Source organism: Hyla sarda, unplaced genomic scaffold (assembly GCF_029499605.1).
Source record: "Hyla sarda isolate aHylSar1 unplaced genomic scaffold, aHylSar1.hap1 scaffold_347, whole genome shotgun sequence".
NCBI lineage: Eukaryota > Metazoa > Chordata > Amphibia > Anura > Hylidae > Hyla > Hyla sarda.
The window spans coordinates 138501-161695 of NW_026610230.1; the positions used below are offsets into that span (position 1 = coordinate 138501).

Sequence of the window (23195 nt, forward strand, 5' to 3'; positions counted from 1 at the left end):
CACCTACCTTTGTTGCCTGCAGATGCCTCCTTGGCTGTCCCCAAACGGTATCAAACCAACACCCACGGGAAGCTGTAAGCATAGAGGACATGCCTGCACCCCATTGGACTTACCTGTGTGGGTTAAACCCGGGTTATTTGACAACCTATGGCGGTGATGGTTCTGCTCAGGCAGAGCAGTGCTGATGCTCCTCATAAAGCTGTCGCTGCTGTGAAGGTTCTAGGTGACATCACAAATCCCTATGGTTACATACACAACAAAGCTGGGTTGTTGTTGTTTACACTCTGCAAGGCCTGTGGAAGTGAGTGACATCATAGCACTGTAGTTCTGAGGGTTCTAGATGGATGCAACAATCTCCTGTTGCTTCTATGAAGGCCATAATAGACGACATCACCAAACAGCTCCATAGTCACATACACAGCAAAGGAGAGATGTTGTTTACACCTAGTGATGTCAGTGGTATTGAGTGACATCACAGCACAGTGCTAAGGCTCCTGGGCCTGGACACAGCAGCGGCTGCAATATCTCAACGGAGAATACGTTTATATATATGTGTGTGTGTGCGCGTATATATATATATATATATATATATATATATATATATATATATATATATTTCTCCGCCGAAATCACTTTTAAACCCATTTCCACCTTTTTTTCCCTTCTCTTCCTCTTACTTTTTTTTCACGTTTTTTTACGTTTTTCTCCTTTTCGCCTCTTTTCTGGGCGTATTATTCTTCTTTTTCTTCTTTTTTTTCGTCTAATGCATACCCCATCAGTGCAGCAATGCTTATTCAATACCGCCAGCAGATGGAGACACTGGGGGATAATTTTCTAAGGATTTATACTGATTTTTCCTGTCTGAATTTGTCGCACAGAAAGTTGCAGGCCAAATATGTGTGACATTTCTGCGACTTTAGCTTCTAGAGCATTTTTACAACATTATACATAGGTGCTGAATACATAAAAAGCGACTGTTCAGCGACAGACAAGTCGCATCGGCTGAAAGTAGGCCAGAATGTCAGTCCATGTTGGAGCAGGTTTAGATACAGTCTAAAGTATAGATCTCAAAGTCTGTGCACAGAATTTAGCAAGGGCCTCGCACCTTCTGATGCATCAGGTAGGTGCACAATAGCATAGCCTAACCCTCCGTACTTTGGTCTATATTGATGCGGGACATAGACAGCCAGCTGATGACCAATCCATTAGTGCAATGGATGGCTGGAAGCATTTGTCTTTGCCTTTGCAATACCACAGAAGCAATGCATGGTCAATGTACAGCAATGACACACCTGTGTGAACAGCCAGGAGACCCCCCCCCCCATGTTATGTTACATAGTTACATAGTTAGTACGGTCGAAAAAAGACATATGTCCATCAAGTTCAACCAGGGAATTAAGGGGTAGGGGTGTGGCGCGATATTGGGGAAGGGATGAGATTTTATATTTCTTCATAAGCATTAATCTTATTTTGTCAATTAGGAACATTCAGCACCCACCCGCTATCAAGGCAGCTGCCTATCATGTCATGCCCTACCTGCACAGGTGTGCTGGCTACTCAAATGATCCAATTAAGGAGGCCATTTAGTCAGCAGCAGCAGAAGTCCTGTGCCTGGACGCTCCAACAGCGGCCAGACACAAGCAGAAGCAGCAGAAGCAGCAGCAGCAGCACCACCTTTTGTTTTTTGGCTGCAGCAGCAGCAAGGCCCACAGGGCTGGCTAGCTGGCTAGCCAGCAAGCAGGTAGCAATGAAAGTAGGAATCTTTCTTTTTAACCCTGTAAGGGGGTGGTGCACTGTACCCGAAGATACTGCCATATCGGGTCAATGCATAGGGCGACGGAAGCAAGCTTCGAAATCGGCCCCCGTTCTCAAAAATCCATTTAATATATGGTCCCCAGATAGGGGACGTATCAGATATTAAACTGATAAGAACAGATACTACACTTGATCTTAGCCAAAAGGCCGAGAAGCGATAACCGTGAAAGGGGCGGGCCCAACAAGGTCCCCTTCATGGGCACTATCACTGCTTGCTGTCAGGGAGGCTGCCAGACAATTTTCCATGCACACTCTGGGCTGGGGGGCAGTCAACCACCAGTACACACAGCAGAACCTAAACCCATACCATTATTGCTAAGCAGCAAGACAGGGGCCCATTGCACTCCCACGGGGCCTTTTTAAATGCAATCCATAACCCGGATTTGCCAGGAACCCTTCTTACTCCTCCTACTTGCATGTGACACTGGGCTTAGGATCTGCATAGGAAACACACACACAAGCACACACCTACCTTTGTTGCCTGCAGATGCCTCCTTGGCTGTCCCCAAACGGTATCAAACCAACACCCACGGGAAGCTGTAAGCATAGAGGACATGCCTGCACCCCATTGGACTTACCTGTGTGGGTTAAACCCGGGTTATTTGACAACCTATGGCGGTGATGGTTCTGCTCAGGCAGAGCAGTGCTGATGCTCCTCATAAAGCTGTCGCTGCTGTGAAGGTTCTAGGTGACATCACAAATCCCTATGGTTACATACACAACAAAGCTGGGTTGTTGTTGTTTACACTCTGCAAGGCCTGTGGAAGTGAGTGACATCATAGCACTGTAGTTCTGAGGGTTCTAGATGGATGCAACAATCTCCTGTTGCTTCTATGAAGGCCATAATAGACGACATCACCAAACAGCTCCATAGTCACATACACAGCAAAGGAGAGATGTTGTTTACACCTAGTGATGTCAGTGGTATTGAGTGACATCACAGCACAGTGCTAAGGCTCCTGGGCCTGGACACAGCAGCGGCTGCAATATCTCAACGGAGAATACGTTTATATATATGTGTGTGTGTGCGCGTATATATATATATATATATATATATATATATATATATATATATATTTCTCCGCCGAAATCACTTTTAAACCCATTTCCACCTTTTTTTCCCTTCTCTTCCTCTTACTTTTTTTTCACGTTTTTTTACGTTTTTCTCCTTTTCGCCTCTTTTCTGGGCGTATTATTCTTCTTTTTCTTCTTTTTTTTCGTCTAATGCATACCCCATCAGTGCAGCAATGCTTATTCAATACCGCCAGCAGATGGAGACACTGGGGGATAATTTTCTAAGGATTTATACTGATTTTTCCTGTCTGAATTTGTCGCACAGAAAGTTGCAGGCCAAATATGTGTGACATTTCTGCGACTTTAGCTTCTAGAGCATTTTTACAACATTATACATAGGTGCTGAATACATAAAAAGCGACTGTTCAGCGACAGACAAGTCGCATCGGCTGAAAGTAGGCCAGAATGTCAGTCCATGTTGGAGCAGGTTTAGATACAGTCTAAAGCATAGATCTCAAAGTCTGTGCACAGAATTTAGCAAGGGCCTCGCACCTTCTGATGCATCAGGTAGGTGCACAATAGCATAGCCTAACCCTCTGTACTTTGGTCTATATTGATGCGGGACATAGACAGCCAGCTGATGACCAATCCATTAGTGCAATGGATGGCTGGAAGCATTTGTCTTTGCCTTTGCAATACCACAGAAGCAATGCATGGTCAATGTACAGCAATGACACACCTGTGTGAACAGCCAGGAGACCCCCCCCCCCCATGTTATGTTACATAGTTACATAGTTAGTACGGTCGAAAAAAGACATATGTCCATCACGTTCAACCAGGGAATTAAGGGAGGGGTGTGGCGCGATATTGGGGAAGGGATGAGATTTTATATTTCTTCATAAGCATTAATCTTATTTTGTCAATTAGGAACATTCAGCACCCACCCGCTATCAAGGCAGCTGCCTATCATGTCATGCCCTACCTGCACAGGTGTGCTGGCTACTCAAATGATCCAATTAAGGAGGCCATTTAGTCAGCAGCAGCAGAAGTCCTGTGCCTGGACGCTCCAACAGCGGCCAGACACAAGCAGAAGCAGCAGAAGCAGCAGCAGCAGCACCACCTTTTGTTTTTTGGCTGCAGCAGCAGCAAGGCCCACAGGGCTGGCTAGCTGGCTAGCCAGCAAGCAGGTAGCAATGAAAGTAGGAATCTTTCTTTTTAACCCTGTAAGGGGGTGGTGCACTGTACCCGAAGATACTGCCATATCGGGTCAATGCATAGGGCGACGGAAGCAAGCTTCGAAATCGGCCCCCGTTCTCAAAAATCCATTTAATATATGGTCCCCAGATAGGGGACGTATCAGATATTAAACTGATAAGAACAGATACTACACTTGATCTTAGCCAAAAGGCCGAGAAGCGATAACCGTGAAAGGGGCGGGCCCAACAAGGTCCCCTTCATGGGCACTATCACTGCTTGCTGTCAGGGAGGCTGCCAGACAATTTTCCATGCACACTCTGGGCTGGGGGGCAGTCAACCACCAGTACACACAGCAGAACCTAAACCCATACCATTATTGCTAAGCAGCAAGACAGGGGCCCATTGCACTCCCACGGGGCCTTTTTAAATGCAATCCATAACCCGGATTTGCCAGGAACCCTTCTTACTCCTCCTACTTGCATGTGACACTGGGCTTAGGATCTGCATAGGAAACACACACACAAGCACACACCTACCTTTGTTGCCTGCAGATGCCTCCTTGGCTGTCCCCAAACGGTATCAAACCAACACCCACGGGAAGCTGTAAGCATAGAGGACATGCCTGCACCCCATTGGACTTACCTGTGTGGGTTAAACCCGGGTTATTTGACAACCTATGGCGGTGATGGTTCTGCTCAGGCAGAGCAGTGCTGATGCTCCTCATAAAGCTGTCGCTGCTGTGAAGGTTCTAGGTGACATCACAAATCCCTATGGTTACATACACAACAAAGCTGGGTTGTTGTTGTTTACACTCTGCAAGGCCTGTGGAAGTGAGTGACATCATAGCACTGTAGTTCTGAGGGTTCTAGATGGATGCAACAATCTCCTGTTGCTTCTATGAAGGCCATAATAGACGACATCACCAAACAGCTCCATAGTCACATACACAGCAAAGGAGAGATGTTGTTTACACCTAGTGATGTCAGTGGTATTGAGTGACATCACAGCACAGTGCTAAGGCTCCTGGGCCTGGACACAGCAGCGGCTGCAATATCTCAACGGAGAATATGTTTATATATATGTGTGTGTGTGCGCGTATATATATATATATATATATATATATATATATATATATATATATATATTTCTCCGCCGAAATCACTTTTAAACCCATTTCCACCTTTTTTTCCCTTCTCTTCCTCTTACTTTTTTTTCACGTTTTTTTACGTTTTTCTCCTTTTCGCCTCTTTTCTGGGCGTATTATTCTTCTTTTTCTTCTTTTTTTTCGTCTAATGCATACCCCATCAGTGCAGCAATGCTTATTCAATACCGCCAGCAGATGGAGACACTGGGGGATAATTTTCTAAGGATTTATACTGATTTTTCCTGTCTGAATTTGTCGCACAGAAAGTTGCAGGCCAAATATGTGTGACATTTCTGCGACTTTAGCTTCTAGAGCATTTTTACAACATTATACATAGGTGCTGAATACATAAAAAGCGACTGTTCAGCGACAGACAAGTCGCATCGGCTGAAAGTAGGCCAGAATGTCAGTCCATGTTGGAGCAGGTTTAGATACAGTCTAAAGCATAGATCTCAAAGTCTGTGCACAGAATTTAGCAAGGGCCTCGCACCTTCTGATGCATCAGGTAGGTGCACAATAGCATAGCCTAACCCTCTGTACTTTGGTCTATATTGATGCGGGACATAGACAGCCAGCTGATGACCAATCCATTAGTGCAATGGATGGCTGGAAGCATTTGTCTTTGCCTTTGCAATACCACAGAAGCAATGCATGGTCAATGTACAGCAATGACACACCTGTGTGAACAGCCAGGAGACCCCCCCCCCCCCATGTTATGTTACATAGTTACATAGTTAGTACGGTCGAAAAAAGACATATGTCCATCACGTTCAACCAGGGAATTAAGGGGTAGGGGTGTGGCGCGATATTGGGGAAGGGATGAGATTTTATATTTCTTCATAAGCATTAATCTTATTTTGTCAATTAGGAACATTCAGCACCCACCCGCTATCAAGGCAGCTGCCTATCATGTCATGCCCTACCTGCACAGGTGTGCTGGCTACTCAAATGATCCAATTAAGGAGGCCATTTAGTCAGCAGCAGCAGAAGTCCTGTGCCTGGACGCTCCAACAGCGGCCAGACACAAGCAGAAGCAGCAGAAGCAGCAGCAGCAGCACCACCTTTTGTTTTTTGGCTGCAGCAGCAGCAAGGCCCACAGGGCTGGCTAGCTGGCTAGCCAGCAAGCAGGTAGCAATGAAAGTAGGAATCTTTCTTTTTAACCCTGTAAGGGGGTGGTGCACTGTACCCGAAGATACTGCCATATCGGGTCAATGCATAGGGCGACGGAAGCAAGCTTCGAAATCGGCCCCCGTTCTCAAAAATCCATTTAATATATGGTCCCCAGATAGGGGACGTATCAGATATTAAACTGATAAGAACAGATACTACACTTGATCTTAGCCAAAAGGCCGAGAAGCGATAACCGTGAAAGGGGCGGGCCCAACAAGGTCCCCTTCATGGGCACTATCACTGCTTGCTGTCAGGGAGGCTGCCAGACAATTTTCCATGCACACTCTGGGCTGGGGCGCAGTCAACCACCAGTACACACAGCAGAACCTAAACCCATACCATTATTGCTAAGCAGCAAGACAGGGGCCCATTGCACTCCCACGGGGCCTTTTTAAATGCAATCCATAACCCGGATTTGCCAGGAACCCTTCTTACTCCTCCTACTTGCATGTGACACTGGGCTTAGGATCTGCATAGGAAACACACACACAAGCACACACCTACCTTTGTTGCCTGCAGATGCCTCCTTGGCTGTCCCCAAACGGTATCAAACCAACACCCACGGGAAGCTGTAAGCATAGAGGACATGCCTGCACCCCATTGGACTTACCTGTGTGGGTTAAACCCGGGTTATTTGACAACCTATGGCGGTGATGGTTCTGCTCAGGCAGAGCAGTGCTGATGCTCCTCATAAAGCTGTCGCTGCTGTGAAGGTTCTAGGTGACATCACAAATCCCTATGGTTACATACACAACAAAGCTGGGTTGTTGTTGTTTACACTCTGCAAGGCCTGTGGAAGTGAGTGACATCATAGCACTGTAGTTCTGAGGGTTCTAGATGGATGCAACAATCTCCTGTTGCTTCTATGAAGGCCATAATAGACGACATCACCAAACAGCTCCATAGTCACATACACAGCAAAGGAGAGATGTTGTTTACACCTAGTGATGTCAGTGGTATTGAGTGACATCACAGCACAGTGCTAAGGCTCCTGGGCCTGGACACAGCAGCGGCTGCAATATCTCAACGGAGAATACGTTTATATATATGTGTGTGTGTGCGCGTATATATATATATATATATATATATATATATATATATATATATATTTCTCCGCCGAAATCACTTTTAAACCCATTTCCACCTTTTTTTCCCTTCTCTTCCTCTTACTTTTTTTTCACGTTTTTTTACGTTTTTCTCCTTTTCGCCTCTTTTCTGGGCGTATTATTCTTCTTTTTCTTCTTTTTTTTCGTCTAATGCATACCCCATCAGTGCAGCAATGCTTATTCAATACCGCCAGCAGATGGAGACACTGGGGGATAATTTTCTAAGGATTTATACTGATTTTTCCTGTCTGAATTTGTCGCACAGAAAGTTGCAGGCCAAATATGTGTGACATTTCTGCGACTTTAGCTTCTAGAGCATTTTTACAACATTATACATAGGTGCTGAATACATAAAAAGCGACTGTTCAGCGACAGACAAGTCGCATCGGCTGAAAGTAGGCCAGAATGTCAGTCCATGTTGGAGCAGGTTTAGATACAGTCTAAAGCATAGATCTCAAAGTCTGTGCACAGAATTTAGCAAGGGCCTCGCACCTTCTGATGCATCAGGTAGGTGCACAATAGCATAGCCTAACCCTCTGTACTTTGGTCTATATTGATGCGGGACATAGACAGCCAGCTGATGACCAATCCATTAGTGCAATGGATGGCTGGAAGCATTTGTCTTTGCCTTTGCAATACCACAGAAGCAATGCATGGTCAATGTACAGCAATGACACACCTGTGTGAACAGCCAGGAGACCCCCCCCCCCCCATGTTATGTTACATAGTTACATAGTTAGTACGGTCGAAAAAAGACATATGTCCATCACGTTCAACCAGGGAATTAAGGGGTAGGGGTGTGGCGCGATATTGGGGAAGGGATGAGATTTTATATTTCTTCATAAGCATTAATCTTATTTTGTCAATTAGGAACATTCAGCACCCACCCGCTATCAAGGCAGCTGCCTATCATGTCATGCCCTACCTGCACAGGTGTGCTGGCTACTCAAATGATCCAATTAAGGAGGCCATTTAGTCAGCAGCAGCAGAAGTCCTGTGCCTGGACGCTCCAACAGCGGCCAGACACAAGCAGAAGCAGCAGAAGCAGCAGCAGCAGCACCACCTTTTGTTTTTTGGCTGCAGCAGCAGCAAGGCCCACAGGGCTGGCTAGCTGGCTAGCCAGCAAGCAGGTAGCAATGAAAGTAGGAATCTTTCTTTTTAACCCTGTAAGGGGGTGGTGCACTGTACCCGAAGATACTGCCATATCGGGTCAATGCATAGGGCGACGGAAGCAAGCTTCGAAATCGGCCCCCGTTCTCAAAAATCCATTTAATATATGGTCCCCAGATAGGGGACGTATCAGATATTAAACTGATAAGAACAGATACTACACTTGATCTTAGCCAAAAGGCCGAGAAGCGATAACCGTGAAAGGGGCGGGCCCAACAAGGTCCCCTTCATGGGCACTATCACTGCTTGCTGTCAGGGAGGCTGCCAGACAATTTTCCATGCACACTCTGGGCTGGGGGGCAGTCAACCACCAGTACACACAGCAGAACCTAAACCCATACCATTATTGCTAAGCAGCAAGACAGGGGCCCATTGCACTCCCACGGGGCCTTTTTAAATGCAATCCATAACCCGGATTTGCCAGGAACCCTTCTTACTCCTCCTACTTGCATGTGACACTGGGCTTAGGATCTGCATAGGAAACACACACACAAGCACACACCTACCTTTGTTGCCTGCAGATGCCTCCTTGGCTGTCCCCAAACGGTATCAAACCAACACCCACGGGAAGCTGTAAGCATAGAGGACATGCCTGCACCCCATTGGACTTACCTGTGTGGGTTAAACCCGGGTTATTTGACAACCTATGGCGGTGATGGTTCTGCTCAGGCAGAGCAGTGCTGATGCTCCTCATAAAGCTGTCGCTGCTGTGAAGGTTCTAGGTGACATCACAAATCCCTATGGTTACATACACAACAAAGCTGGGTTGTTGTTGTTTACACTCTGCAAGGCCTGTGGAAGTGAGTGACATCATAGCACTGTAGTTCTGAGGGTTCTAGATGGATGCAACAATCTCCTGTTGCTTCTATGAAGGCCATAATAGACGACATCACCAAACAGCTCCATAGTCACATACACAGCAAAGGAGAGATGTTGTTTACACCTAGTGATGTCAGTGGTATTGAGTGACATCACAGCACAGTGCTAAGGCTCCTGGGCCTGGACACAGCAGCGGCTGCAATATCTCAACGGAGAATACGTTTATATATATGTGTGTGTGTGCGCGTATATATATATATATATATATATATATATATATATATATATATATTTCTCCGCCGAAATCACTTTTAAACCCATTTCCACCTTTTTTTCCCTTCTCTTCCTCTTACTTTTTTTTCACGTTTTTTTACGTTTTTCTCCTTTTCGCCTCTTTTCTGGGCGTATTATTCTTCTTTTTCTTCTTTTTTTTCGTCTAATGCATACCCCATCAGTGCAGCAATGCTTATTCAATACCGCCAGCAGATGGAGACACTGGGGGATAATTTTCTAAGGATTTATACTGATTTTTCCTGTCTGAATTTGTCGCACAGAAAGTTGCAGGCCAAATATGTGTGACATTTCTGCGACTTTAGCTTCTAGAGCATTTTTACAACATTATACATAGGTGCTGAATACATAAAAAGCGACTGTTCAGCGACAGACAAGTCGCATCGGCTGAAAGTAGGCCAGAATGTCAGTCCATGTTGGAGCAGGTTTAGATACAGTCTAAAGTATAGATCTCAAAGTCTGTGCACAGAATTTAGCAAGGGCCTCGCACCTTCTGATGCATCAGGTAGGTGCACAATAGCATAGCCTAACCCTCTGTACTTTGGTCTATATTGATGCGGGACATAGACAGCCAGCTGATGACCAATCCATTAGTGCAATGGATGGCTGGAAGCATTTGTCTTTGCCTTTGCAATACCACAGAAGCAATGCATGGTCAATGTACAGCAATGACACACCTGTGTGAACAGCCAGGAGACCCCCCCCCCATGTTATGTTACATAGTTACATAGTTAGTACGGTCGAAAAAAGACATATGTCCATCAAGTTCAACCAGGGAATTAAGGGGTAGGGGTGTGGCGCGATATTGGGGAAGGGATGAGATTTTATATTTCTTCATAAGCATTAATCTTATTTTGTCAATTAGGAACATTCAGCACCCACCCGCTATCAAGGCAGCTGCCTATCATGTCATGCCCTACCTGCACAGGTGTGCTGGCTACTCAAATGATCCAATTAAGGAGGCCATTTAGTCAGCAGCAGCAGAAGTCCTGTGCCTGGACGCTCCAACAGCGGCCAGACACAAGCAGAAGCAGCAGAAGCAGCAGCAGCAGCACCACCTTTTGTTTTTTGGCTGCAGCAGCAGCAAGGCCCACAGGGCTGGCTAGCTGGCTAGCCAGCAAGCAGGTAGCAATGAAAGTAGGAATCTTTCTTTTTAACCCTGTAAGGGGGTGGTGCACTGTACCCGAAGATACTGCCATATCGGGTCAATGCATAGGGCGACGGAAGCAAGCTTCGAAATCGGCCCCCGTTCTCAAAAATCCATTTAATATATGGTCCCCAGATAGGGGACGTATCAGATATTAAACTGATAAGAACAGATACTACACTTGATCTTAGCCAAAAGGCCGAGAAGCGATAACCGTGAAAGGGGCGGGCCCAACAAGGTCCCCTTCATGGGCACTATCACTGCTTGCTGTCAGGGAGGCTGCCAGACAATTTTCCATGCACACTCTGGGCTGGGGGGCAGTCAACCACCAGTACACACAGCAGAACCTAAACCCATACCATTATTGCTAAGCAGCAAGACAGGGGCCCATTGCACTCCCACGGGGCCTTTTTAAATGCAATCCATAACCCGGATTTGCCAGGAACCCTTCTTACTCCTCCTACTTGCATGTGACACTGGGCTTAGGATCTGCATAGGAAACACACACACAAGCACACACCTACCTTTGTTGCCTGCAGATGCCTCCTTGGCTGTCCCCAAACGGTATCAAACCAACACCCACGGGAAGCTGTAAGCATAGAGGACATGCCTGCACCCCATTGGACTTACCTGTGTGGGTTAAACCCGGGTTATTTGACAACCTATGGCGGTGATGGTTCTGCTCAGGCAGAGCAGTGCTGATGCTCCTCATAAAGCTGTCGCTGCTGTGAAGGTTCTAGGTGACATCACAAATCCCTATGGTTACATACACAACAAAGCTGGGTTGTTGTTGTTTACACTCTGCAAGGCCTGTGGAAGTGAGTGACATCATAGCACTGTAGTTCTGAGGGTTCTAGATGGATGCAACAATCTCCTGTTGCTTCTATGAAGGCCATAATAGACGACATCACCAAACAGCTCCATAGTCACATACACAGCAAAGGAGAGATGTTGTTTACACCTAGTGATGTCAGTGGTATTGAGTGACATCACAGCACAGTGCTAAGGCTCCTGGGCCTGGACACAGCAGCGGCTGCAATATCTCAACGGAGAATACGTTTATATATATGTGTGTGTGTGCGCGTATATATATATATATATATATATATATATATATATATATATTTCTCCGCCGAAATCACTTTTAAACCCATTTCCACCTTTTTTTCCCTTCTCTTCCTCTTACTTTTTTTTCACGTTTTTTTACGTTTTTCTCCTTTTCGCCTCTTTTCTGGGCGTATTATTCTTCTTTTTCTTCTTTTTTTTCGTCTAATGCATACCCCATCAGTGCAGCAATGCTTATTCAATACCGCCAGCAGATGGAGACACTGGGGGATAATTTTCTAAGGATTTATACTGATTTTTCCTGTCTGAATTTGTCGCACAGAAAGTTGCAGGCCAAATATGTGTGACATTTCTGCGACTTTAGCTTCTAGAGCATTTTTACAACATTATACATAGGTGCTGAATACATAAAAAGCGACTGTTCAGCGACAGACAAGTCGCATCGGCTGAAAGTAGGCCAGAATGTCAGTCCATGTTGGAGCAGGTTTAGATACAGTCTAAAGTATAGATCTCAAAGTCTGTGCACAGAATTTAGCAAGGGCCTCGCACCTTCTGATGCATCAGGTAGGTGCACAATAGCATAGCCTAACCCTCTGTACTTTGGTCTATATTGATGCGGGACATAGACAGCCAGCTGATGACCAATCCATTAGTGCAATGGATGGCTGGAAGCATTTGTCTTTGCCTTTGCAATACCACAGAAGCAATGCATGGTCAATGTACAGCAATGACACACCTGTGTGAACAGCCAGGAGACCCCCCCCCCCATGTTATGTTACATAGTTACATAGTTAGTACGGTCGAAAAAAGACATATGTCCATCAAGTTCAACCAGGGAATTAAGGGGTAGGGGTGTGGCGCGATATTGGGGAAGGGATGAGATTTTATATTTCTTCATAAGCATTAATCTTATTTTGTCAATTAGGAACATTCAGCACCCACCCGCTATCAAGGCAGCTGCCTATCATGTCATGCCCTACCTGCACAGGTGTGCTGGCTACTCAAATGATCCAATTAAGGAGGCCATTTAGTCAGCAGCAGCAGAAGTCCTGTGCCTGGACGCTCCAACAGCGGCCAGACACAAGCAGAAGCAGCAGAAGCAGCAGCAGCAGCACCACCTTTTGTTTTTTGGCTGCAGCAGCAGCAAGGCCCACAGGGCTGGCTAGCTGGCTAGCCAGCAAGCAGGTAGCAATGAAAGTAGGAATCTTTCTTTTTAACCCTGTAAGGGGGTGGTGCACTGTACCCGAAGATACTGCCATATCGGGTCAATGCATAGGGCGACGGAAGCAAGCTTCGAAATCGGCCCCCGTTCTCAAAAATCCATTTAATATATGGTCCCCAGATAGGGGACGTATCAGATATTAAACTGATAAGAACAGATACTACACTTGATCTTAGCCAAAAGGCCGAGAAGCGATAACCGTGAAAGGGGCGGGCCCAACAAGGTCCCCTTCATGGGCACTATCACTGCTTGCTGTCAGGGAGGCTGCCAGACAATTTTCCATGCACACTCTGGGCTGGGGGGCAGTCAACCACCAGTACACACAGCAGAACCTAAACCCATACCATTATTGCTAAGCAGCAAGACAGGGGCCCATTGCACTCCCACGGGGCCTTTTTAAATGCAATCCATAACCCGGATTTGCCAGGAACCCTTCTTACTCCTCCTACTTGCATGTGACACTGGGCTTAGGATCTGCATAGGAAACACACACACAAGCACACACCTACCTTTGTTGCCTGCAGATGCCTCCTTGGCTGTCCCCAAACGGTATCAAACCAACACCCACGGGAAGCTGTAAGCATAGAGGACATGCCTGCACCCCATTGGACTTACCTGTGTGGGTTAAACCCGGGTTATTTGACAACCTATGGCGGTGATGGTTCTGCTCAGGCAGAGCAGTGCTGATGCTCCTCATAAAGCTGTCGCTGCTGTGAAGGTTCTAGGTGACATCACAAATCCCTATGGTTACATACACAACAAAGCTGGGTTGTTGTTGTTTACACTCTGCAAGGCCTGTGGAAGTGAGTGACATCATAGCACTGTAGTTCTGAGGGTTCTAGATGGATGCAACAATCTCCTGTTGCTTCTATGAAGGCCATAATAGACGACATCACCAAACAGCTCCATAGTCACATACACAGCAAAGGAGAGATGTTGTTTACACCTAGTGATGTCAGTGGTATTGAGTGACATCACAGCACAGTGCTAAGGCTCCTGGGCCTGGACACAGCAGCGGCTGCAATATCTCAACGGAGAATACGTTTATATATATGTGTGTGTGTGCGCGTATATATATATATATATATATATATATATATATATATATATATATATTTCTCCGCCGAAATCACTTTTAAACCCATTTCCACCTTTTTTTCCCTTCTCTTCCTCTTACTTTTTTTTCACGTTTTTTTACGTTTTTCTCCTTTTCGCCTCTTTTCTGGGCGTATTATTCTTCTTTTTCTTCTTTTTTTTCGTCTAATGCATACCCCATCAGTGCAGCAATGCTTATTCAATACCGCCAGCAGATGGAGACACTGGGGGATAATTTTCTAAGGATTTATACTGATTTTTCCTGTCTGAATTTGTCGCACAGAAAGTTGCAGGCCAAATATGTGTGACATTTCTGCGACTTTAGCTTCTAGAGCATTTTTACAACATTATACATAGGTGCTGAATACATAAAAAGCGACTGTTCAGCGACAGACAAGTCGCATCGGCTGAAAGTAGGCCAGAATGTCAGTCCATGTTGGAGCAGGTTTAGATACAGTCTAAAGTATAGATCTCAAAGTCTGTGCACAGAATTTAGCAAGGGCCTCGCACCTTCTGATGCATCAGGTAGGTGCACAATAGCATAGCCTAACCCTCTGTACTTTGGTCTATATTGATGCGGGACATAGACAGCCAGCTGATGACCAATCCATTAGTGCAATGGATGGCTGGAAGCATTTGTCTTTGCCTTTGCAATACCACAGAAGCAATGCATGGTCAATGTACAGCAATGACACACCTGTGTGAACAGCCAGGAGACCCCCCCCCCCATGTTATGTTACATAGTTACATAGTTAGTACGGTCGAAAAAAGACATATGTCCATCAAGTTCAACCAGGGAATTAAGGGGTAGGGGTGTGGCGCGATATTGGGGAAGGGATGAGATTTTATATTTCTTCATAAGCATTAATCTTATTTTGTCAATTAGGAACATTCAGCACCCACCCGCTATCAAGGCAGCTGCCTATCATGTCATGCCCTACCTGCACAGGTGTGCTGGCTACTCAAATGATCCAATTAAGGAGGCCATTTAGTCAGCAGCAGCAGAAGTCCTGTGCCTGGACGCTCCAACAGCGGCCAGACACAAGCAGAAGCAGCAGAAGCAGCAGCAGCAGCACCACCTTTTGTTTTTTGGCTGCAGCAGCAGCAAGGCCCACAGGGCTGGCTGGCTAGCTGGCTAGCCAGCAAGCAGGTAGCAATGAAAGTAGGAATCTTTCTTTTTAACCCTGTAAGGGGGTGGTGCACTGTACCCGAAGATACTGCCATATCGGGTCAATGCATAGGGCGACGGAAGCAAGCTTCGAAATCGGCCCCCGTTCTCAAAAATCCATTTAATATATGGTCCCCAGATAGGGGACGTATCAGATATTAAACTGATAAGAACAGATACTACACTTGATCTTAGCCAAAAGGCCGAGAAGCGATAACCGTGAAAGGGGCGGGCCCAACAAGGTCCCCTTCATGGGCACTATCACTGCTTGCTGTCAGGGAGGCTGCCAGACAATTTTCCATGCACACTCTGGGCTGGGGGGCAGTCAACCACCAGTACACACAGCAGAACCTAAACCCATACCATTATTGCTAAGCAGCAAGACAGGGGCCCATTGCACTCCCACGGGGCCTTTTTAAATGCAATCCATAACCCGGATTTGCCAGGAACCCTTCTTACTCCTCCTACTTGCATGTGACACTGGGCTTAGGATCTGCATAGGAAACACACACACAAGCACACACCTACCTTTGTTGCCTGCAGATGCCTCCTTGGCTGTCCCCAAACGGTATCAAACCAACACCCACGGGAAGCTGTAAGCATAGAGGACATGCCTGCACCCCATTGGACTTACCTGTGTGGGTTAAACCCGGGTTATTTGACAACCTATGGCGGTGATGGTTCTGCTCAGGCAGAGCAGTGCTGATGCTCCTCATAAAGCTGTCGCTGCTGTGAAGGTTCTAGGTGACATCACAAATCCCTATGGTTACATACACAACAAAGCTGGGTTGTTGTTGTTTACACTCTGCAAGGCCTGTGGAAGTGAGTGACATCATAGCACTGTAGTTCTGAGGGTTCTAGATGGATGCAACAATCTCCTGTTGCTTCTATGAAGGCCATAATAGACGACATCACCAAACAGCTCCATAGTCACATACACAGCAAAGGAGAGATGTTGTTTACACCTAGTGATGTCAGTGGTATTGAGTGACATCACAGCACAGTGCTAAGGCTCCTGGGCCTGGACACAGCAGCGGCTGCAATATCTCAACGGAGAATACGTTTATATATATGTGTGTGTGTGCGCATATATATATATATATATATATATATATATATTTCTCCGCCGAAATCACTTTTAAACCCATTTCCACCTTTTTTTCCCTTCTCTTCCTCTTACTTTTTTTTCACGTTTTTTTACGTTTTTCTCCTTTTCGCCTCTTTTCTGGGCGTATTATTCTTCTTTTTCTTCTTTTTTTTCGTCTAATGCATACCCCATCAGTGCAGCAATGCTTATTCAATACCGCCAGCAGATGGAGACACTGGGGGATAATTTTCTAAGGATTTATACTGATTTTTCCTGTCTGAATTTGTCGCACAGAAAGTTGCAGGCCAAATATGTGTGACATTTCTGCGACTTTAGCTTCTAGAGCATTTTTACAACATTATACATAGGTGCTGAATACATAAAAAGCGACTGTTCAGCGACAGACAAGTCGCATCGGCTGAAAGTAGGCCAGAATGTCAGTCCATGTTGGAGCAGGTTTAGATACAGTCTAAAGTATAGATCTTAAAGTCTGTGCACAGAATTTAGCAAGGGCCTCGCACCTTCTGATGCATCAGGTAGGTGCACAATAGCATAGCCTAACCCTCTGTACTTTGGTCTATATTGATGCGGGACATAGACAGCCAGCTGATGACCAATCCATTAGTGCAATGGATGGCTGGAAGCATTTGTCTTTGCCTTTGCAATACCACAGAAGCAATGCATGGTCAATGTACAGCAATGACACACCTGTGTGAACAGCCAGGAGACCCCCCCCCCATGTTATGTTACATAGTTACATAGTTAGTACGGTCGAAAAAAGACATATGTCCATCAAGTTCAACCAGGGAATTAAGGGGTAGGGGTGTGGCGCGATATTGGGGAAGGGATGAGATTTTATATTTCTTCATAAGCATTAATCTTATTTTGTCAATTAGGAACATTCAGCACCCACCCGCTATCAAGGCAGCTGCCTATCATGTCATGCCCTACCTGCACAGGTGTGCTGGCTACTCAAATGATCCAATTAAGGAGGCCATTTAGTCAGCAGCAGCAGAAGTCCTGTGCCTGGACGCTCCAACAGCGGCCAGACACAAGCAGAAGCAGCAGAAGCAGCAGCAGCAGCACCACCTTTTGTTTTTTGGCTGCAGCAGCAGCAAGGCCCACAGGGCTGGCTAGCTGGCTAGCCAGCAAGCAGGTAGCAATGAAAGTAGGAATCTTTCTTTTTAACCCTGTAAGGGGGTGGTGCACTGTACCCGAAGATACTGCCATATCGGGTCAATGCATAGGGCGACGGAAGCAAGCTTCGAAATCGGCCCCCGTTCTCAAAAATCCATTTAATATATGGTCCCCAGATAGGGGACGTATCAGATATTAAACTGATAAGAACAGATACTACACTTGATCTTAGCCAAAAGGCCGAGAAGCGATAACCGTGAAAGGGGCGGGCCCAACAAGGTCCCCTTCATGGGCACTATCACTGCTTGCTGTCAGGGAGGCTGCCAGACAATTTTCCATGCACACTCTGGGCTGGGGGGCAGTCAACCACCAGTACACACAGCAGAACCTAAACCCATACCATTATTGCTAAGCAGCAAGACAGGGGCCCATTGCACTCCCACGGGGCCTTTTTAAATGCAATCCATAACCCGGATTTGCCAGGAACCCTTCTTACTCCTCCTACTTGCATGTGACACTGGGCTTAGGATCTGCATAGGAAACACACACACAAGCACACACCTACCTTTGTTGCCTGCAGATGCCTCCTTGGCTGTCCCCAAACGGTATCAAACCAACACCCACGGGAAGCTGTAAGCATAGAGGACATGCCTGCACCCCATTGGACTTACCTGTGTGGGTTAAACCCGGGTTATTTGACAACCTATGGCGGTGATGGTTCTGCTCAGGCAGAGCAGTGCTGATGCTCCTCATAAAGCTGTCGCTGCTGTGAAGGTTCTAGGTGACATCACAAATCCCTATGGTTACATACACAACAAAGCTGGGTTGTTGTTGTTTACACTCTGCAAGGCCTGTGGAAGTGAGTGACATCATAGCACTGTAGTTCTGAGGGTTCTAGATGGATGCAACAATCTCCTGTTGCTTCTATGAAGGCCATAATAGACGACATCACCAAACAGCTCCATAGTCACATACACAGCAAAGGAGAGATGTTGTTTACACCTAGTGATGTCAGTGGTATTGAGTGACATCACAGCACAGTGCTAAGGCTCCTGGGCCTGGACACAGCAGCGGCTGCAATATCTCAACGGAGAATACGTTTATATATATGTGTGTGTGTGCGCGTATATATATATATATATATATATATATATATATATATATATTTCTCCGCCGAAATCACTTTTAAACCCATTTCCACCTTTTTTTCCCTTCTCTTCCTCTTACTTTTTTTTCAAGTTTTTTTACGTTTTTCTCCTTTTCGCCTCTTTTCTGGGCGTATTATTCTTCTTTTTCTTCTTTTTTTTCGTCTAATGCATACCCCATCAGTGCAGCAATGCTTATTCAATACCGCCAGCAGATGGAGACACTGGGGGATAATTTTCTAAGGATTTATACTGATTTTTCCTGTCTGAATTTGTCGCACAGAAAGTTGCAGGCCAAATATGTGTGACATTTCTGCGACTTTAGCTTCTAGAGCATTTTTACAACATTATACATAGGTGCTGAATACATAAAAAGCGACTGTTCAGCGACAGACAAGTCGCATCGGCTGAAAGTAGGCCAGAATGTCAGTCCATGTTGGAGCAGGTTTAGATACAGTCTAAAGTATAGATCTCAAAGTCTGTGCACAGAATTTAGCAAGGGCCTCGCACCTTCTGATGCATCAGGTAGGTGCACAATAGCATAGCCTAACCCTCTGTACTTTGGTCTATATTGATGCGGGACATAGACAGCCAGCTGATGACCAATCCATTAGTGCAATGGATGGCTGGAAGCATTTGTCTTTGCCTTTGCAATACCACAGAAGCAATGCATGGTCAATGTACAGCAATGACACACCTGTGTGAACAGCCAGGAGACCCCCCCCCATGTTATGTTACATAGTTACATAGTTAGTACGGTCGAAAAAAGACATATGTCCATCAAGTTCAACCAGGGAATTAAGGGGTAGGGGTGTGGCGCGATATTGGGGAAGGGATGAGATTTTATATTTCTTCATAAGCATTAATCTTATTTTGTCAATTAGGAACATTCAGCACCCACCCGCTATCAAGGCAGCTGCCTATCATGTCATGCCCTACCTGCACAGGTGTGCTGGCTACTCAAATGATCCAATTAAGGAGGCCATTTAGTCAGCAGCAGCAGAAGTCCTGTGCCTGGACGCTCCAACAGCGGCCAGACACAAGCAGAAGCAGCAGAAGCAGCAGCAGCAGCACCACCTTTTGTTTTTTGGCTGCAGCAGCAGCAAGGCCCACAGGGCTGGCTAGCTGGCTAGCCAGCAAGCAGGTAGCAATGAAAGTAGGAATCTTTCTTTTTAACCCTGTAAGGGGGTGGTGCACTGTACCCGAAGATACTGCCATATCGGGTCAATGCATAGGGCGACGGAAGCAAGCTTCGAAATCGGCCCCCGTTCTCAAAAATCCATTTAATATATGGTCCCCAGATAGGGGACGTATCAGATATTAAACTGATAAGAACAGATACTACACTTGATCTTAGCCAAAAGGCCGAGAAGCGATAACCGTGAAAGGGGCGGGCCCAACAAGGTCCCCTTCATGGGCACTATCACTGCTTGCTGTCAGGGAGGCTGCCAGACAATTTTCCATGCACACTCTGGGCTGGGGGGCAGTCAACCACCAGTACACACAGCAGAACCTAAACCCATACCATTATTGCTAAGCAGCAAGACAGGGGCCCATTGCACTCCCACGGGGCCTTTTTAAATGCAATCCATAACCCGGATTTGCCAGGAACCCTTCTTACTCCTCCTACTTGCATGTGACACTGGGCTTAGGATCTGCATAGGAAACACACACACAAGCACACACCTACCTTTGTTGCCTGCAGATGCCTCCTTGGCTGTCCCCAAACGGTATCAAACCAACACCCACGGGAAGCTGTAAGCATAGAGGACATGCCTACATGCCTGCACCCCATTGGACTTACCTGTGTGGGTTAAACCCGGGTTATTTGACAACCTATGGCGGTGATGGTTCTGCTCAGGCAGAGCAGTGCTGATGCTCCTCATAAAGCTGTCGCTGCTGTGAAGGTTCTAGGTGACATCACAAATCCCTATGGTTACATACACAACAAAGCTGGGTTGTTGTTGTTTACACTCTGCAAGGCCTGTGGAAGTGAGTGACATCATAGCACTGTAGTTCTGAGGGTTCTAGATGGATGCAACAATCTCCTGTTGCTTCTATGAAGGCCATAATAGACGACATCACCAAACAGCTCCATAGTCACATACACAGCAAAGGAGAGATGTTGTTTACACCTAGTGATGTCAGTGGTATTGAGTGACATCACAGCACAGTGCTAAGGCTCCTGGGCCTGGACACAGCAGCGGCTGCAATATCTCAACGGAGAATACGTTTATATATATGTGTGTGTGTGCGCGTATATATATATATATATATATATATATATATATATATATATATATTTCTCCGCCGAAATCACTTTTAAACCCATTTCCACCTTTTTTTCCCTTCTCTTCCTCTTACTTTTTTTTCACGTTTTTTTACGTTTTTCTCCTTTTCGCCTCTTTTCTGGGCGTATTATTCTTCTTTTTCTTCTTTTTTTTCGTCTAATGCATACCCCATCAGTGCAGCAATGCTTATTCAATACCGCCAGCAGATGGAGACACTGGGGGATAATTTTCTAAGGATTTATACTGATTTTTCCTGTCTGAATTTGTCGCACAGAAAGTTGCAGGCCAAATATGTGTGACATTTCTGCGACTTTAGCTTCTAGAGCATTTTTACAACATTATACATAGGTGCTGAATACACAAAAAGCGACTGTTCAGCGACAGACAAGTCGCATCGGCTGAAAGTAGGCCAGAATGTCAGTCCATGTTGGAGCAGGTTTAGATACAGTCTAAAGTATAGATCTCAAAGTCTGTGCACAGAATTTAGCAAGGGCCTCGCACCTTCTGATGCATCAGGTAGGTGCACAATAGCATAGCCTAACCCTCTGTACTTTGGTCTATATTGATGCGGGACATAGACAGCCAGCTGATGACCAATCCATTAGTGCAATGGATGGCTGGAAGCATTTGTCTTTGCCTTTGCAATACCACAGAAGCAATGCATGGTCAATGTACAGCAATGACACACCTGTGTGAACAGCCAGGAGACCCCCCCCCCCATGTTATGTTACATAGTTACATAGTTAGTACGGTCGAAAAAAGACATATGTCCATCAAGTTCAACCAGGGAATTAAGGGGTAGGGGTGTGGCGCGATATTGGGGAAGGGATGAGATTTTATATTTCTTCATAAGCATTAATCTTATTTTGTCAATTAGGAACATTCAGCACCCACCCGCTATCAAGGCAGCTGCCTATCATGTCATGCCCTACCTGCACAGGTGTGCTGGCTACTCAAATGATCCAATTAAGGAGGCCATTTAGTCAGCAGCAGCAGAAGTCCTGTGCCTGGACGCTCCAACAGCGGCCAGACACAAGCAGAAGCAGCAGAAGCAGCAGCAGCAGCACCACCTTTTGTTTTTTGGCTGCAGCAGCAGCAAGGCCCACAGGGCTGGCTAGCTGGCTAGCCAGCAAGCAGGTAGCAATGAAAGTAGGAATCTTTCTTTTTAACCCTGTAAGGGGGTGGTGCACTGTACCCGAAGATACTGCCATATCGGGTCAATGCATAGGGCGACGGAAGCAAGCTTCGAAATCGGCCCCCGTTCTCAAAAATCCATTTAATATATGGTCCCCAGATAGGGGACGTATCAGATATTAAACTGATAAGAACAGATACTACACTTGATCTTAGCCAAAAGGCCGAGAAGCGATAACCGTGAAAGGGGCGGGCCCAACAAGGTCCCCTTCATGGGCACTATCACTGCTTGCTGTCAGGGAGGCTGCCAGACAATTTTCCATGCACACTCTGGGCTGGGGGGCAGTCAACCACCAGTACACACAGCAGAACCTAAACCCATACCATTATTGCTAAGCAGCAAGACAGGGGCCCATTGCACTCCCACGGGGCCTTTTTAAATGCAATCCATAACCCGGATTTGCCAGGAACCCTTCTTACTCCTCCTACTTGCATGTGACACTGGGCTTAGGATCTGCATAGGAAACACACACACAAGCACACACCTACCTTTGTTGCCTGCAGATGCCTCCTTGGCTGTCCCCAAACGGTATCAAACCAACACCCACGGGAAGCTGTAAGCATAGAGGACATGCCTGCACCCCATTGGACTTACCTGTGTGGGTTAAACCCGGGTTATTTGACAACCTATGGCGGTGATGGTTCTGCTCAGGCAGAGCAGTGCTGATGCTCCTCATAAAGCTGTCGCTGCTGTGAAGGTTCTAGGTGACATCACAAATCCCTATGGTTACATACACAACAAAGCTGGGTTGTTGTTGTTTACACTCTGCAAGGCCTGTGGAAGTGAGTGACATCATAGCACTGTAGTTCTGAGGGTTCTAGATGGATGCAACAATCTCCTGTTGCTTCTATGAAGGCCATAATAGACGACATCACCAAACAGCTCCATAGTCACATACACAGCAAAGGAGAGATGTT

The 23195-nt window shown here is 46.1% G+C and overlaps 10 non-coding genes across 10 annotated transcripts; all 10 read right to left on the minus strand.

The window, feature by feature from the left end:
- Positions 1 to 1783: 1783 nt before the first annotated feature.
- On the minus strand, positions 1784 to 1974 carry LOC130331343 (U2 spliceosomal RNA). Its single transcript, XR_008874264.1, has one exon. It is a non-coding gene; the product is annotated as a U2 spliceosomal RNA (small nuclear RNA).
- Positions 1975 to 4058: 2084 nt separating this feature from the next.
- On the minus strand, positions 4059 to 4249 carry LOC130331344 (U2 spliceosomal RNA). Its single transcript, XR_008874265.1, has one exon. It is a non-coding gene; the product is annotated as a U2 spliceosomal RNA (small nuclear RNA).
- A 2091-nt stretch (positions 4250 to 6340) lies between these two features.
- Positions 6341 to 6531, minus strand: LOC130331346 (U2 spliceosomal RNA). The gene has a single exon (XR_008874266.1). It is a non-coding gene; the product is annotated as a U2 spliceosomal RNA (small nuclear RNA).
- Positions 6532 to 8618: 2087 nt separating this feature from the next.
- On the minus strand, positions 8619 to 8809 carry LOC130331347 (U2 spliceosomal RNA). Its single transcript, XR_008874267.1, has one exon. It is a non-coding gene; the product is annotated as a U2 spliceosomal RNA (small nuclear RNA).
- Positions 8810 to 10893: 2084 nt separating this feature from the next.
- On the minus strand, positions 10894 to 11084 carry LOC130331348 (U2 spliceosomal RNA). Its single transcript, XR_008874268.1, has one exon. It is a non-coding gene; the product is annotated as a U2 spliceosomal RNA (small nuclear RNA).
- Positions 11085 to 13165: 2081 nt separating this feature from the next.
- LOC130331349 (U2 spliceosomal RNA) lies at positions 13166 to 13356 on the minus strand. Its single transcript, XR_008874269.1, has one exon. It is a non-coding gene; the product is annotated as a U2 spliceosomal RNA (small nuclear RNA).
- A 2091-nt stretch (positions 13357 to 15447) lies between these two features.
- Positions 15448 to 15638, minus strand: LOC130331351 (U2 spliceosomal RNA). Its single transcript, XR_008874271.1, has one exon. It is a non-coding gene; the product is annotated as a U2 spliceosomal RNA (small nuclear RNA).
- Positions 15639 to 17708: 2070 nt separating this feature from the next.
- LOC130331352 (U2 spliceosomal RNA) lies at positions 17709 to 17899 on the minus strand. Its single transcript, XR_008874272.1, has one exon. It is a non-coding gene; the product is annotated as a U2 spliceosomal RNA (small nuclear RNA).
- Positions 17900 to 19978: 2079 nt separating this feature from the next.
- LOC130331353 (U2 spliceosomal RNA) lies at positions 19979 to 20169 on the minus strand. The gene has a single exon (XR_008874273.1). It is a non-coding gene; the product is annotated as a U2 spliceosomal RNA (small nuclear RNA).
- A 2093-nt stretch (positions 20170 to 22262) lies between these two features.
- On the minus strand, positions 22263 to 22453 carry LOC130331354 (U2 spliceosomal RNA). Its single transcript, XR_008874274.1, has one exon. It is a non-coding gene; the product is annotated as a U2 spliceosomal RNA (small nuclear RNA).
- Positions 22454 to 23195: the final 742 nt, after the last annotated feature.